This window comes from Aythya marila (genome assembly GCF_965140915.1).
Source record: "Aythya marila genome assembly, chromosome: 9".
Classification (NCBI taxonomy): domain Eukaryota; kingdom Metazoa; phylum Chordata; class Aves; order Anseriformes; family Anatidae; genus Aythya; species Aythya marila.
The window spans coordinates 1,946,946-1,964,146 of NC_139050.1; positions in this window are offsets into that span (position 1 = coordinate 1,946,946).

Sequence of the window (17,201 nt, forward strand, 5' to 3'; positions counted from 1 at the left end):
ATTCTCTTCCTTTGAAGAATACCCATTTCAGATACAAAATATATACTTAGCATTTTAAGCAATGCAGCAACATCTTTGTTTCTTGAAATGTTATGTAGTCTAAAATTTTAGTATACTCTGCTATGTTCTATACTCTAAATAATTAAGCCACTTGTTTAAAATGAAAGGAAGGAAGGAAGGAAGGAAGGAAGGAAGGAAGGAAGGAAGGAAGGAAGGAAGGAAGGAAGGAAGGAAGGAAGGAAGGAAGGAAGGAAGGAAGGAAGGGAGGGAGGGAGGGAGGGAGGGAGGGAGGGAGGGAGGGAGGCAGGGAGGGAGGGAGGGAGGGAGGGAGGGAGGGAGGAAGGAACCACCTGTCAGTTGTACTGCTACACATCTTGGACAGCGTACAGGATGTTCTTTCCTCTGATCCCATATGCTTAGTCTGTCATGGATGTTTTTGGTAAGCACACCAATCTCTTCTTCATATCACATGTTAACTGCATTCATTATCTTCTGTCAGTGTTTGGTCAGTTGCTGCAAACCTCAAGAGAGGGCATGTATTCATCTTAAAAACAGAACAGGACAAGACAGCAACTTAGAGAGAATTTATGCAGAATGTGAAGTAGAGCAGTTGACCATGAACACGTTTAAGAAAGAATTTCATAGCATGTAGAAGCTACATGCAGGTTGAAATGTGTAATTCTTGACCCAAACTCTATCAGATCTGCTACCTGCCTAACTGAGAGACTGTCTCTGGCCTCCAGTGTGGCAGCTGAAATTCACTAATGCCCTAAAGACAACACTACTCTGAACAAATAAAAGATACTTCTGTACTTTTACTATGCTTTTGCTTCATTGACTCAAAATAGCCAGTCATCTGACCCCTAAGACACTGAATCATAGAATCATAGAATATCCTGAGTTGGAAGGGACCCTTAAGGATCATCAAGTCCAACTCTTGACACCGCACAGGTCTACCCAAAAGTTCAGACCATGTGACTAAGTGCACAGTCCAGTCTCTTCTTAAATTCAGAGAGGCTCAGTGCAGTGACCACTCCCCTGGGGAGCCTGTTCCAGAGTGCAACCACCCTCTCTGTGAAGAACCCCCTCCTGATGTCAAGCCTAAATTTCCCCTGCCTCAGCTTAACCCCGTTCCCACGGGTCCAGTCACTGGTGTTAATGGAGAAAAGATCTCCTGCCTCTCGACACCCCCTTACGAGGAAGTTGTAGACTGTGATGAGGTCTCCCCTCAGCCTCCTCTTCTCCAGGCTGAACAGGCCCAGTGACCTCAGCCGTTCTTCGTACGTCTTCCCCTCCAGGCCTTTCACCATCTTCGTAGCCCTCCTCTGGACACTCTCCAACACTTTCATGTCCTTTTTATATTGTGGTGCCCAGAACTGCACACAGTACTCGAGGTGAGGCCGCACCAGCGCAGAGTAGAGCGGGACAATCACCTCCCTTGACCTACTAGCGATGCCGTGCTTGATGCACCCCAGGACACGGTTGGCCCTCCTGGCTGCCAGGGCACACTGCTGGCTCATATTCAACTTGCTGTCTACCATGACCCCCAGATCCCTCTCTTCTAGGCTGCTCTCCAGCGTCTCATCGCCCAGTCTGTACATGCAGCCAGGGTTTCCCCGTCCCAGGTGCAGGACCCGGCACTTGCTCTTACTGAACTTCATGCGGTTGGTGATCGCCCAGCTCTCCAACCTATCCAGATCCCTCTGCAAGGCCTTTCCACCCTCATTCGAGTCCACAACTCCTCCAAGTTTGGTGTCATCAGCAAACTTGCTCAAAATACCTTCTATTCCTACATCCAGATCTTTTATAAAAATATTGAAAAGTACCGGCCCTAAAATGGAGCCTTGAGGGACCCCACTGGTGACCGCCCGCCAGCCTGACGCAGCCCCATTTACCATAACCCTTTGACCCCTAAGACACTGAAGCTTGAAGCTTTTTGTTTTGTGTTTTAAAAGTGCTGAAGGGCAACCATGCCACAGGCGTGGTGGTATTGTTATTAATCATTGGCTCAGCATCACTACTGAATTAGGTGTTTGATGATTGTTACTTGTTTTCTTTCTACACTGACTAGAGCATTTATTTACCAGTCTTCCTGTTCTTTACATTGGTTGATTGAAATGCCTAGAGAACAGATATCTCTGATCCTTTTATAAATTCAGAAGAAAAATAGCAGTAATACAAAATAAAGTCTGCTCTAACATTGACCTACATTTAAGAAAAGTGGAATTAGCTGATTTGCAGTTTTATTTGTGCTCTTCCTGATACATGGTAAATGGTTTCTTCCACTGAGGATAGCATTCTGTGAAAGGGCAGTGTGCCAACCACATCTTGTTTCAAGACCCACCCTGCCATCCCAGGACAGCCATTCTGGGTACAGAGGCACACACTGCTACATATTTTAGGAATGATTAGCATCTCCTCAGTCACAGATAGCATTAAGCCAACTGGCCAGAAGAGACCTAATTATAACTCAACCAACCATCTGTGGTCACTCAGGCTGGCTCCAGGAGGGCAGGACCTATATCTTACCCCAGTCCCACCCATGTCCTTCTATCTTTTTCTCCCACAGTGATGAAGAGTGAACTGGAACTCAGCTGCAAAGTGATCTGGTTCATAGAGCTTATTCAGAAATGCAGGAGCTGAAAAGCATTTCCCCACCCCACCCCCACCCCACCCCCCCCACAGTTTTCAGTTCAGCTGCATGGGTCGGCTGACCAAACAGCTGCAGGTTTGTCAGTTCCTATCTGAGAACAATAGCAGGAATAGCAGGAGAGAATAGCAGGATAGCTCAGGGTGCAGGGAACAGTTTGAATCTGCAGGTTCGGCCACTTGAAAATGTCATGAGTGTTAGGTTGGCTTCTCAAAATTACAAGGACAGGGAAAGTACACAAGGTATTTCCCCCACTAACATCTGTGGAAATCAAAGGGGATTTTTCCCTTGGACTTATTTCCTGAACCTGCATTTTAAAGCTTTTTCTAAATCATAAACCTGAATTTAATAGAAATACTTGGATTATAAACTCCTTCTTTTAAGTCTCACATCCATCCTACTCATCAGTATTGTAGCTAGGTTCTCTTTTTCTATCCATCTAATTCTGGGCTAACTGCATATGAATGCAATTTAATTATTCCTGATTCACATTGGAATAAATAATAGCACAATTCTCTCAAATGCTCTCTCTTAATTTAAGTAGACAAGCAGAAAATAAATAAATGCTCTCTCAGATTAAAAAAAAAAAAAAAAAAAAAAATTGTATAACTTCAACCTAACATCACTTATTCACTTATAAAGAGCAAGACAAGAAGATAAATGATACCACTGCAAAACCTAAAATCCCACTTCACATACTGTTGGGAAAGCTTGCCCTGTTTTGTTCCATCATCTTACTGTTATAAATTTTTTTGCAACTTTTTACAAAATTATTTTCCACATTGCTTGTGCTTTGTATTAATGCAAATGAAAGTAGCACACATTTTAAACCACCTAATACATTTTGGCTATGAAACCCAAATTTCTCAGTAAACCGTCCTACACAGTAAAGACTGACAGCTTCGTAGCAATGGAAAGCCCTAAGATCCTGAATTATTAAAGAGGAAAAAATGTGAAAAAGTTATTATTTTAGGTAATTTGGAGAGGTTTCTAAAGGCTAGGAATAGGGTTCCCTTCTGCCTGAAGCCACTGCACTTAACTGTCACTGTCTCGAGTGCTCTGGATGTGAAGATTTAAAACAAACAAAGAAAACAACAACAAAACAGAGCTAGTAAATATTTTTAAGAGTCTCTATTTCTTCAAAAGTAGTTGGTGTACACATGATGTTCCATCCCATAAAGAAGTATTAGTTCAGCTTTGCTACGACCTACACAATTAAGCCACAGCTTCACTATTTCAAGCTTGAACTCAAGAAACCTTTGAACTCATTACATTATCACTCTGTTCTAAACATACAGAACTGAACTTAAAATCAATGTATAATCCAATTACTAATGTTGTGAACAAGAGAAAGATCTTTCCCACTATTCTTTTCCTGTTTTGAATGCATACATGAGTTAATTCAAAGATTTTTGGATGTCTAGTTGTTTATAACTCATTTCATGTTTGCAGAAGGAATGTGATTTTCATTATCCAACATAGGAAATCTGATTCTAGAAATCACTCACCACACAAATACTGAAAACGTCTGAAAAAAACATCCTCAGTACATTTGTAACAGGGCATCCACATGGCCACCACTTGAAAACAGAGCTCCCTGTGCATGCTGAAAGAAAACATCCTATAAGTTAAAGCACAGATGGTGTATATAGAAAAATGAGTTATCTGGGGGAGAAGTCTTTTGACTTGGCCTTTACTGATGTACTACAGATCTTGCTTGGGAATTCAGAATGATAATTTTTACTCCACTTCCCTTGAACAATTAAACTGTAATCTGCAATGCAGCAATAATTTACAATGTGGCTCTAGGCAAAACGCCTACTGCAGATTCTCTGCTAGAAATGCTATTAACACTGCTAATATCAAGGTCATTCTCAAAGCCTTTCAAGAGCATCTATAGAATCTCCCTGTTTGTTTGCCTATGGTTAAGCTTTAAGGTTGATTACATTAACAGACACACATAAGATCTGATTTTACTGAATGAGGTTTAACATTTATTGCCAAATTATTTTAATGGCTTGGGAAGCAGAAGCTCCAAAGGTAAATACATCTCCAACAGAAACATTAATATACAGCCTCATTTAAAAGTTTGCAAATAATATCTGTCTTGATACCACAGTGTATAAACATATAGTGGTTTTGTTGCTTTCAGAAAGTTGAAGTTTTGGCCTCTCTCTATATATTTTTACATACCCATAAAATGAATTAAAAACTTAAAATAACCTGTTACTTCAATTGCTTGTAAGTTTTAGGCAGTTGGCAGTAAATTTACTTTTATATAAATAAATGTTATCTCATTACCGACAATCTCTATTAGCAGACCATGAAACAGACTTTGCAAGATCAAGCAATGTGCTAAGGCCCAGAGAAATGTTATTTTACCTCCCAGCTTCAGAAATTATGAGGGAAATAAAGCACTATATTACAGTTTGCAGCACAAACACTAAATAAGCCTTTTTATTCAGAGGCATTAGGAAAGAGAAGTGGAGATCACCCATAACTGTGAGGCGTACAGTTAGGTTATTTGGCACCTGTTCCTTAGCTTAATTTCCTACTGTTTTTTAAATTCTTACAGAATGTGATTTTTTTGCAAAGAGGTTGTATTACTTCCAATACAGGATAAACTCATTTTAGACACCAGAGGAAACAACTATATCCTAGAACATTACTGAAAAGAAAATAATAATAATAATAATTAAAAAAAAGCCTATTCAGAGAAGAAAAATAAACAAAAATTTACAGAATTAATGTTAAGAAAAAAATCAAAGCAAAACAAGAAAAAATAATTCTGAATGCTAATTAAAACATTAGAGCATTCACAATACACTCATCCTGTTTGTATAGAAATAATGTCCAGTTTATGAGATACACTGAGCTTCATATGTCTTCATCAAGCTAAACAGGTAATTTGTTAAGATAAATTATGGTCACATTTCATTCCCTACATGATATAAGAGATCAAAAATTGATACAGAATGTAAGCTATCCACCAAATAAATCCTGAGCCATTGTACCTTCACTCAGCATTTACAGACTGTGAGAGAGTACTGAGCTTGTAAGAGAATAAGCTTACCTAGCTTCAGACCTGGCAAAGACTTAAAGACCTTTGTACAGGGAACAAGTAAATAAATAAGTAAATAAATAAATAAATAAATAAATAAATATTCACACAGGGAGCTAGATTTTGATGGTGGTGGATGGTTCAAAGAAAATGTGAAGTTCATAGAAAGTGAACTTTCTATGAGGGGTTAGGGTGATTTCAGCCAATTCTGAAAAAAAAGGAGCTATAGCTTACAGCTTGATTGTACGCCTAAAGGTTTTCTGTAATCTTGTACTTGTAGGAAAGAGAGACACAAATTAGTAAATCCAGAGTAAATCCAAAGTGGGAAGTAAATCTAGTAAATCCAAAATGGGAAGATTAGGAGAATCTTCAACCATTCAAGATTCTTTTTGTCAGCAGCCTTTTGACTGGTTGACACTTCCCACCTAGCCTTAGCCCTGTTCTTGTGTGTGATGGAAATCAAGGGAAACATCTATGGCTTTATAGTACATCAAATCCATAAGATAATAATAATTTAAGAAACAACATATTCTTCATGGCTACAGAAAGAAAATATATTTTCCAGTCTGTGAAGGCTGCATCAAAAAAAAAAAAAAAAAAAAAAAAAAAAAAAAAAAAAGTGAGTCAAAACAAGAATGCTTTTAAAATTCATTATTTAGCACTTCTTCCCACCTTACTTTTTTCTTTATCCATATTTAAAGTTATCAGAACCAATTTTAAAATATAGAGACATAGATGTGGCCATTGATCACTTCTCTCAGTGTTGCTGAGAAACAGCAAGGCAGAGCTCTGAAACTTGAAGGGAAAATGCTGAGAAAACCTGGAGCAGGCTGCCTGGAGATGGTGTTTCTGATTGCAGCTTGGCACTTCCCAGTCACTGCAGTTAAGTTGGTTTTCTGTAACCTGGAGTGGTGTAAAAATGATTAGAACATTGAAATGATTTTGAAGCTTATAAAATTAATTATACGTTAATTAGTTTGTTTTATTTTCTGAGAGAAGTGCAATGTCCTTTCTTCCTAAATATCCTTCTGTCTCCAATGTACTCAGAAGGCAGGATGTGTTGAGGACATGAAGACGTGTCCCCAGAGGCCTTTAGAAGATGGGGGAAGGACAGACAATGCCTTCCTCGGCTAAATCAAATTCAAAAAGTGAGAGACTGTGCATGTGAGTGCTTTAGAAGTCCTTCCCGTGCAGCCTGTGTAGCCTCATGTTCAAAAAATAAATAAGAAATAGCACAGGCCTTTGAGGCTGCTAAGGCAATAGTTAATCAGAAACTTCTATGGGGAGAGTTTTAACTACTAAAAATTCAAATTTATTTAACACAAGCACCATGGGCACTAATTTATCTGTCTTTCTGTAAGAGACACAAACTCACTCACTGCAGGGCTCTCCAAAGAAGCTGCACCTAAGTCAGGCTGCTGCTCAGAGGTGGTTTAGTCCTTCTAATGTCTTCTAACATGCCTCAAATTCTTCCACCTGGATTTCAGTACAGCTCCTATCATTCAATTATCTAAGTGCCCGGAGCAGTCTCTCAAGAGTTAACTCATACCCTCCTGTCATGGTTAGGGCAACCTCACATAGCTCTTTTCCCACAGAGCTTTTCTCAACCAGTCAGAAAATAATTACCACTCACCTCATTAGAACTAGGTCACATTCAATAAACTACTCATCATTTGAGATCAGTTATTATCTCTCCTAAAAAGACAGCATTACCTACAAAATGTAACAGACTCAAAGAAATTTAAATTGTTTATTTGAACAGTTGAAGTAAAGCACAGTCCTTGTGTATTTTCCTTCTAAAAGCAGCCTTTGTGAATGTCTCTTTCTCAGTTTCACCTGGATCATTTTTATGATGGCCAGGGCTGAATTAACTTCTTCAAAGCAGCCCATAGCAGACTGTGTTTCAGATTTGTGGCTAAAACAGTGTTTCAGCTACTACCGAACAGCTCTTGCACTATGTCCAGACCTTCTTGGCCTCACACAGCAAGCACGCCAGGGGTGGGTGAGAGGTTGAGAAGGAGCATAGCTAGGACAACTCTAGCCAGGGGACATCCCACACCACCTACCATTGTGCTCAGCAGTAAAGACTGGCAGTAGAGAAAAAAGCAGAGGTTGTGTTTCCAAGGTGGACGATGCTGAGGGACTGGCTGGACACTGGTCTGCTAGTGGGAGGCCTTGGCAGCACTTCGGTTGTTTTTTTTGCTCTTTCCTTGGCTTATTAAATTTTCTTCAACTTGACACTGGAGTTTTCTTACTTTGCTCTTCCTATTCTCTCCCCCATCCCACAGGGAAGTGAGTGAGCAGCTGTGTAGGTGCTTGACTGCTGGCCAGGTCAACTCTAAACCAATTTTGAAAATCCCAACCAGCGGAACCCAGAAGTACAGAAGCAATGGGGTAATTTACAAACTGTGAGAGCAGTCTCCCTGGTGGAGAGTGTTTCCTAGCTCCTCACCGGCCTTCTGCAGAAAATTCCACTTATGGAAAAATTCATTGGTGTGAGGACTGGTCAGGAAACATAACAAAGTAAATTCTTTCTTTAGCTGCTCAACTCTGTCAAGTGCTTCTGAATCCTCTGGAAGTCAAGACCTATAAATGTTACTTAACTGCACATGTCTTGCCAGTAGTCTGGGCTTATCTGAAGTTAGGAGAATTGACTGCTCAGGTCAAAAGCCTGCCAAAGCTACTAAACAATTAGCACAGATATTTCTGCTTTTGACTTCCTTCCTCCCTCAAAAAATTACTCTCGTAATTTATAGAATAAAGTTCATAGGAGCAAAGGGATCCAACTAACATTGACTTTCCACCAGTTTCCAAAACTTTTCCTTTGTTCTTTTACAAATATTTCTGTAAATGCTTCTATCCCTAAAAAAAAAAAAAAAAAAAAAAAAAAAAAAAAGAGTGCCATTTTTTAAGACCCATTGCATGTATAATGTTTAGCAAGTAAGCAATCAGTAAGCCATTCCTGCAAAATACTGAATACAGCTGGGGGTAAGCAGGCTAACAGGTTACGAATGAATTTGCAAATAAAGATAAAAGTACAGGAATCATGTATTACCCAGTATTAATGGTTTGATCATCTAATTTTTAAATAATCAATCAGGTTTAAAGACTAATTGTTTGAGATGGCACTTGGATGATAATTTGCAGCTTCCTTGACAACATTTTCTAGAGATATTTAAAATGAAAAAAAAAAAAAAAAGGGCAAATAAAAACACAATGTTATGGCAGAATTGTGAAAACAGGTTCCTCAGTTCTTGAAGGCTTTGTAGAAATAAGAGTTCAGCACAACAGATTGTACAGAGCTGCTTTTCTTTGAAGACAGATTTTACTCGGTTTTGCTGAGAAAAAAAAAAATATGTTTTTCTACTAAAAGGCAAAATGTATCTGTGGAATAGTCCCATGGAAAGTCCAGTGACTATGTATGAGTACTTGATGAAAATGACAGCTCTGCACATCTCACATCTAGGATTAATGTATTGAAACTGATATACTTTTGTTTAACTGTAACTACATTTAAAGGTTATGAGCCATATATAATGGAAGTGTGAAGTTTCAGGAATTGCTCATCTTCAAAGTTCAAAATACTAAAGAAGAATTTTAATCAGTTCTATTATACAAACAATACTAGAATATTTTCAATTTTTTTTTTCAATTCTGGAAAAATGAAATGAGAGACCCACATTGATACATGACTTGTGTCAGTAACTTTTTTTAAGTTAATTTTTTAAAATCTGTATCTCTAGAAGCGGGTTTTAAAATCACTCTCTGAAAGAACCTCTCCATTAATCATAGAAGGACCAGAGTAAATGAACTTAGGCACTTAAGAGGTGACATTCAGACTCCCTCTCAATGAAGAAGAAGAAAAAAAATCCTGTTATTGTGCGAAGTTAAAACAACTTTTAGTGTCACTAAGGCTATCAATTTAAAATAATGCTCAAGAAACAGTTTCAAACACTCAAAGCAGCAAAACTGACTTTGTGTCCCTTCTACAAACCAAGAAAAAACAGCACTACACCTCTAAAGAGCTACTCTCCTTTTCTGTGAGTATAGATAATAGTAATAGAGTAATAAATAAGCTCTTAACTGAAAAAGGACTAGAGATATGTGACAATGATAATGTATTTTATTAAATCAGCCTACTCAATTTAAAGCCCTCCCCCAGTCAAATACTACTCCAGCTGTAAGAGAAGGCTGGAGACAACCTTTTTTTAAAAATGTTTGTATGTCTAATTTTACACTCAAGTTAGCAGAAAACATGAAATAGAACCATGAGATTCCATGCTTATTTTTCAACATAAAGTAAAACTTGTATACAGATATATCTCTAAAATTTATGGACTATAGTTCTCTTTACTATTATTAGGGCCTTTTACTTGCATAATCAGCTTGATTATGCGGCAATAGAATAATAGTTTACTAAATATTTCATTTGTAATTAATTTTCTATTTAAGTCATTAAAACAAACAAACAAAAAAAAAAGTAACGGGCAGCAATCCTAGTGCATGCAAAGGTTAGATCAAATCTATACATAATTTCCTCTGGTGTCTAATAAGGGTTTCCTGAAAGGATACACACGCATAATGGTCCTCAAGCATATTTTCACAGAATTTTCTAGGTTGGAAGAGACCTCAAGATCATAGAGTCCAACCTCTGACCTAACACTAACAGTCCCCACTAAACCATATCCCTAAGCTCTACATCTAAATGTCTTTTAAAGACTTCCAGGGATGGTGACTCCACCACTTCCCTGGGCAGCCTGTTCCAATGCCTAACAACTGTTTCAGTAAAGAAGTTCTTCCTAATATCCAACTTAAAACTCCCCTGGTGCAACTTAAGCCCTTTCCCCCTCGTCCTGTCACCAGGCACGTGGGAGAATAGACCAACCCCCACCTTGCTACAGCCTCCTTTAAGGTATCTGTAAAGAGCAATAAGGTCACCCCTGAGCCTCGTTTTCTCCAGGCTGAACAAGCCCAGCTCCCTCAGCCTCTCCTCGTAGGACTTGTTCTCCAGGCCCCTCACCAGCTTCGTCGCCCTTCTCTGGACCCACTCAAGCACCTCAATGTCCTTCTTGTAGCGAGGGGCCCAAAACTGAACACAGTACTCGAGGTGGGGCCTCACCAGAGCAGAGTAGAGGGGGACGATCACCTCCCTAGCCCTGCTGGTCACACTGTTTCTGATACAAGCCAGGATGCCGTTGGCCTTCTTGGCCACCTGAGCACACTGCTGGCTCATATTCAACCAACTATCCACCATCACTCCCAGGTCCTTCTCTCCCTGGCAGCTCTCCAACCACTCATCTCCCAGCCTGTAGCTCTGCTTGGGGTTATTGCACCCCAGGTGGAGGACCCGGCACTTGGCCTTGTTAAACTTCATGCAGTTGACCTCAGCCCATTGGTGCAGCCTATCCAGATCCTTCTGCAGAGCCTTCCTACCCTCAAACAGATCGACACACGTGCATAGCTTGGTGTCATCTGCAAACTTACTGAGGGTGAACTCAATGCCCTCATCCAGATCATTGATGAAGATATTAAAGAGGACCGGCCCCAGCACCGAGCCCTGGGGGACGCCACTAGTGACTGGCCTCCAACTGGACTTGGCTCCATTCACCACGACTCTTTGGGCCCGGCTATCCAGCCAGTTTCTAACCCAACGAAGCGTGCGCCACTCCAAGTCAAGAGCAGCCGGTTTCTTGAGGAGAATGCTATGGGAGATGGTGTCAAAGGAACTGGGGGTGGCCCATCCATCCTCACATAGATTTATGCCTAAATGGTTGCTCTCAAGGCCAGGATCATCTCCTTGGTTACTATTTTACAGAAGCCTTTCATGGACAGGCTTCATCCTTGCAGTGCCGAAACATTACCCTAATGTAAATTACTTCTACTAATAATTACATCATACAGAGAAAGATATGTAACAGCATCACAAGCCCAGACTTTGCTTTGATGGATGTGAGCTTGTTCTTGAAAAACATTAATGAAATTCAACTTTAGCACTTAAACATTATACACAGCTCTTGTTTATGATCTGAGCGCAGTAGCAACCACTGGTTGCAAGAACTGGTAAAGTCCCTAGTAACACAACAGTAAGGGAAATTCAACCCTTTGTTTTTAAAACTTCACACACCTTAACACCCTGTCTACCTTCACAGTCTTGTTTTACCATTCAAACACTACTCCGTGGAAAAAAACCAGATGTAGATATCATGTTAGTAGGGATAGACAGTAAGTACTGCATCTGTCTTTGCCTAAGCCACAGTGACCTGCACTGCACTTCAGCTTGGTACATGTTAGCAGCAGAAGTGCTGCCTGGGGAAAGGAGACTGGAGCAAGGTATCATTTACTATACTTTTGGTAGAGGAGTTTACAGGCCTCCTCCCATATTTTTCTGGACCCCATCTTCAGAACACAACATTGTCTTCCAAGGACTTCTGGAGGAAGGACTTCTCTGGTACAGGGAGTTTCATGACCATACCAGTGCTCAGTTTTCTTCAGAGAAAGAACATCTCCAAGGTTCCTACAGCTAGGAAAAAAACTTAAACACTCTCGAGTGTTTCACTCTTCATCAGCTGTCCTTGACAGTGGGTGGGTGACAGCCTCATATTCTTTTTTCCTTTTTAATTTCTCCACTAATTGTTCTGTTCTAATGAAAACCAAGGCAGTATCATTTTTTTTCTTCATGAAAATATTCTTGTTGTACATTGGTTTATAATTAAATTATTAATTAAATATCTATAATTAAAAGATCTTCTACCATAAGGTATTATTAAAATAGAAATTTTATGCACAGAAAATAGGAGTACACAATAGGTTCACCATAGCCTGCCACTGGCAGTTAACACACCTATTATTGTATCTTTTTTAAGTAGAAAAAGAAGTTGGCAGTTACAAGAATATAGTCTAGAATTAAAATAGTTAAATATTACAGCATGACTTAAACAAACTTCAAAAATTAGTTAAATATTAGTGGGTCTCAGTATATTCAGTAAGATAAATGCTACTTCTTTTGTATACTCTTCGCTTAAAAAAAAAATGGCCTGGAAATATAAGAACATTGAACATTCTCAATCACATTGGAAGAAAAAAAAGAATAAAAGACTTCACAGAAGTACAAAATAGGATGAATGAGAAGGGTACCTATGATACTTTTGACCCCCAAATTATACTCAATATATATAGTATATAAATTTTAGAAACATAGCCATTTTGATGCCCCTGAATGCATGTAACATTGTTCATAGGAGGCCACATTACTTCAAAGCATTTCTGAGACCTACTCAAAATTACAAAAGCCAAAAGGCATTTGAAGCCTGTTGTCTCATTTCCCTCTATGCTTTATCAAAATGTTACCAATGAAATAGCTACTTACAGGTAGCTGTGATTCATCAATTATCCATCTAATACACATTAACAAGACAACTAGCAAGAACCTAGAAGCCTTTTAAAAAGGCTGGAGAAAGATGGGCCTCAGTTTAATAAATCATTAAATGGTGTAATCTTTGAATTGCAAACATGTGGCCTGAATATGCTGTTAAATAGTTTTCTTGTATGGGAATCATATGAACACACTGTTCAGCTGTGATTTGTTGTGAATTCCTTCTCAGCCTCCATTTTCATTACACCCAGATCATCAGATCCTGGTGGAGGAAAAGTTGCCCAGTGACCAGACCCATGGCCCACTCAGAGTAGCCGGAGGGCACCTGCAGGACCTGCAGCTAGCTCCCAAGTTGAACGCTGCTTTCTCTTCAGCTTCAACCTGTCAAAAACACACTGGCTAATTCCTGCCACTGTAGGCTTCCTTTTGCAAGCCACTATTTTGTGTCAAACAGAACTCGGAAAACCCAAGAACTCAAAAGCATCTTGGAATTGAAGCATTCTGCCTCTACCTTGCTGCTGCAACTGCTGCAATTACTTATGTTCTTCCCTGAAGGGCAACTGGCCTTAGGCTCCTTAAGAATAAGGAAAAGCATAAGTTCATTCTGGCTCTTGATTGCAAAGCAGAAAATAGTTACCAAAAGGAAATCAGCTGAACAAAAGATCAACATCTACCTGGAACTCAGGGCAATTATGGGCTGCTGAACAGATTTCCTTCTGTGGCCATCTCTCAACTGCCTGTGCTGAGGAATTATTTCAGCAGACATCTTCCCCTCATTGTTTCTTCTTTGGAAAAAACAACTCTTACCATGGTTCACGGTCTTCTAATTATATTTCTTTTATTTTTGCTGAATATTGAGCACAAACAAATCTTAAAAACAGATCCTAACCCCCCAATATCTCTCTTCCTGCAATTCAGCATGCTGCTACCATTGTATGCCAGATGCATATTAACGTTTTTAGCATATTGGGAACAAAAGTTTTTCTAGACATAATCTCTTATGTCTGGATGACTTTCCCGTGTTTTGTTATTGTTGTTTCTTTTTTTTTTTTTTAACATGTCTTTCTCCCTGCAATACATGTGAAGTAAGGGGAGTATGACTTACAACCTTGCTTCTATTATGTGTTTTCAATTAGCCCACTTTTCTAACCTATACAACTACTTTTAGCTATTGCAATGCTTCCTAAATCATCGTATGCACTTGGAAACCATCTATCACTCAGACACCATACTACTAATACCATATGCAATTTACTCCCAGCATGTTAGAGAGACAGAGCACATCACAGAAGTAGGGGGATTTAGGAAGGTACCATGTCTGGACTGTGCTGCACCTCCTTCCCCATGCACACTCTGCAGGGAATCCACCACAAAGCTCTAAAAGAAGGAATGACTTGAGAAATGTTTCTGATATTAATTGACAGCTATAGCAGGAATCAGTTTTTTAACAGATATTTAACTTTAACATACTCCTGTGTTACATCAAGAGTCTTAATTTCACCATAATATTGGGATTGTAAATTATTAAAAGGTATTTTTAGATATGCAAATCTCCTCGATGTCTTTAACAGACAGTCAACTCCTGTTTTTTCACATATCTTCCAGTTACTCACCTGTTCCCACAGCATATGTTTTCCCATATGCCTTGCCATTTCATCCTACAAGTTAGAACTGTCCAAAGAATATTCATTTTCAAAGAACACTGACTGAAAAAAACTATGACATTGACCCACACTATGATATGATCAGTTGTATCAGTCTCCTGATGTAGTATCCCATAGCAGAACAGACAGAACAGAGTCCTGTGTCTCACAACACTGCACACAGAAGCATAGGATCCCCATGGGACTGCTGTGTTTTACCTTGGTTCATGTTGGTGCTCAGGCTCAAGCTAAGCAGGATCCAACATAAGGGCCTTCTTTTTTAACCCAGTATAGAAAAATGACTCAAGCCATACACTTCGTGCACTGTACACCAAACCAAAGACAATATACACTTATTCAAACAGTACTACAAAAGCATATCTGGATCAGGGTTTAAGCTACAAACACTTTGTTAACTGCAAGGCACTAGCAACTGCTCTGCATCAAGCCTAGGCCTAATTAGCAACAGAGAAAGCAAGTTTTAACAACTTGCAATTAATTTTTATGTATTCTCTAAGAATCTCTAAGATGAAAACCGTGTCCCTCTAACAAAGTTATCAATTTCTGTTTCCTGATTTCATCCCACATCTATAAAATATCTGCTCTGTGTCTTCTTAATTACAAAACCAAATGACAACAAAACTATTTTTGATTTGTAATATGCATATATTTCTTTTCTTTCCTTTCCACGACGCTCGATCGCTCTGCTTGTCTTGGTCATAGTGTCACACAGGTGTGGCATGGTATGGTACCACTGTACCTTGTATGTGGGAGCTGTGTGAATGCTGACAGAACCCCATGTCACACGTGAAACATACCCCAGTGATTTGCCATACAGCAGCAGTTAATTAATCAATAGTATTGCCCGTGGCTTTGATACAAGCTTTTCCATGGCTGGGGCTTTGACAACTCACAGGAACAGCAGTAAATGCAGGTGAGCAAGGAATCCAGAGAGCCGGTGATGAAGGCTTCCCTGCTGCTGAGCCAAGGCCACGTTACAGCACTGCCAAGTGCTGCCCTGCCTACAGGAATGCCCCCGTGCAGCTGACACAAATCCCCGTGCAGCTGACACAAATCCCAGTCACACCGTTTCTATTTTTCAACAAGAAAAAAATGTGTACCAGCTAAATTCCCACATGATTTATGATGTTCCACCCACCTAAGTTGTGCTTGCCTCCCCTATACAGCAATACCACCCTTTGTTTCACTCCTCAAACCACTGTTTTGCATTTCTTGGCCTTTGCTTGGTTGTACTCAAAGTCTGGTGAAGTGATACCTCACCACATCACCTAGCACATGAGCCTCTTTGGGATCCTCTAAGATTTGCTAAAAATGAGGTTGCTGACAATGTGTCCATGGAAGCTGTTAATGTAGCTGTAGCTTGCAGTCACAGTTACTTTTAATTCACACAGATACACTTCATTTTGAGGCTAGTGTAATTTTACCTAAGCACTCTAATACATTTTTGTTTGCTTGTATAATGGAGTAGTTCTGATAATCTACTAATAAAGAGGACTGCTAGAGACAGGTATTACTCCAGCTAGGAGAGAACAAGGGGAACTTTGATAGTATCCATACCACACATCAGTTCTAGGGATAACAGAAGAGAAAATATCTCCTGTGTAAATCCAAGTCTGAAGCAAGTGACGTTTTTGGTGGGCAGGTAAAGATGTGCAAAATAAAATGCTAGATCAAATCTGGTAGAAGTGTCTACAAACACCCATAATATACAAATGTGGTTACACTTTGCAAAAGTGTTTGCAATTATTATTCATTAATAGAAATACATCACATTAAAAACTTTTTTTAAAATCTAATTTAGAAAGTACTAATTAAAAATTATGTGTCTTTTTAAAGATTTTATCAATATAAATGTAGTTTAATTAGACAAGTCTCATGAAAACTAATCAGATAAACTACAGACAAGTCTGAAATAATGAACGAAATAGATAAAATAAAAATCATCTCTATGAATTTATTTTCTCATTTTCACTAGGATATAAGGGGGGGTTACAGTTTCACTGTCATGAAGGAATATTCTCATGCCTCTCAGAACTCAGGCATTAAAAGAAATTTCATCTGCCTTAATTCCCCACATGGTGAATGAAAAGAGATGGGGTATTTGTAGGTGCATTTCAGAATCCATAGGATCGTCTCCGTTGAGGATCATGGAACACCTACAAGGCATAGTTGCGATTCTTCTCTTCTGGTATGGACAAAACACAGCATCTAAAAGACTGTTATTCCAAACTGGGGCAACAAATACCAACCTAAATGCCAAAATAATCAATAGTCTGTTTCTTATCAGTGAGGGAGAAGAGAAGAGAGAAGAGAGAAGAGAGAAGAGAGAAGAGAGAAGAGAGAAGAGAGAAGAGAGAAGAGAGAAGAGAGAAGAGAGAAGAGAGAAGAGAGAAGAGAGAAGAGAGAAGAGAGAAGAGAGAAGAGAGAAGAGAGAAGAGAGAAGAGAGAAGAGAG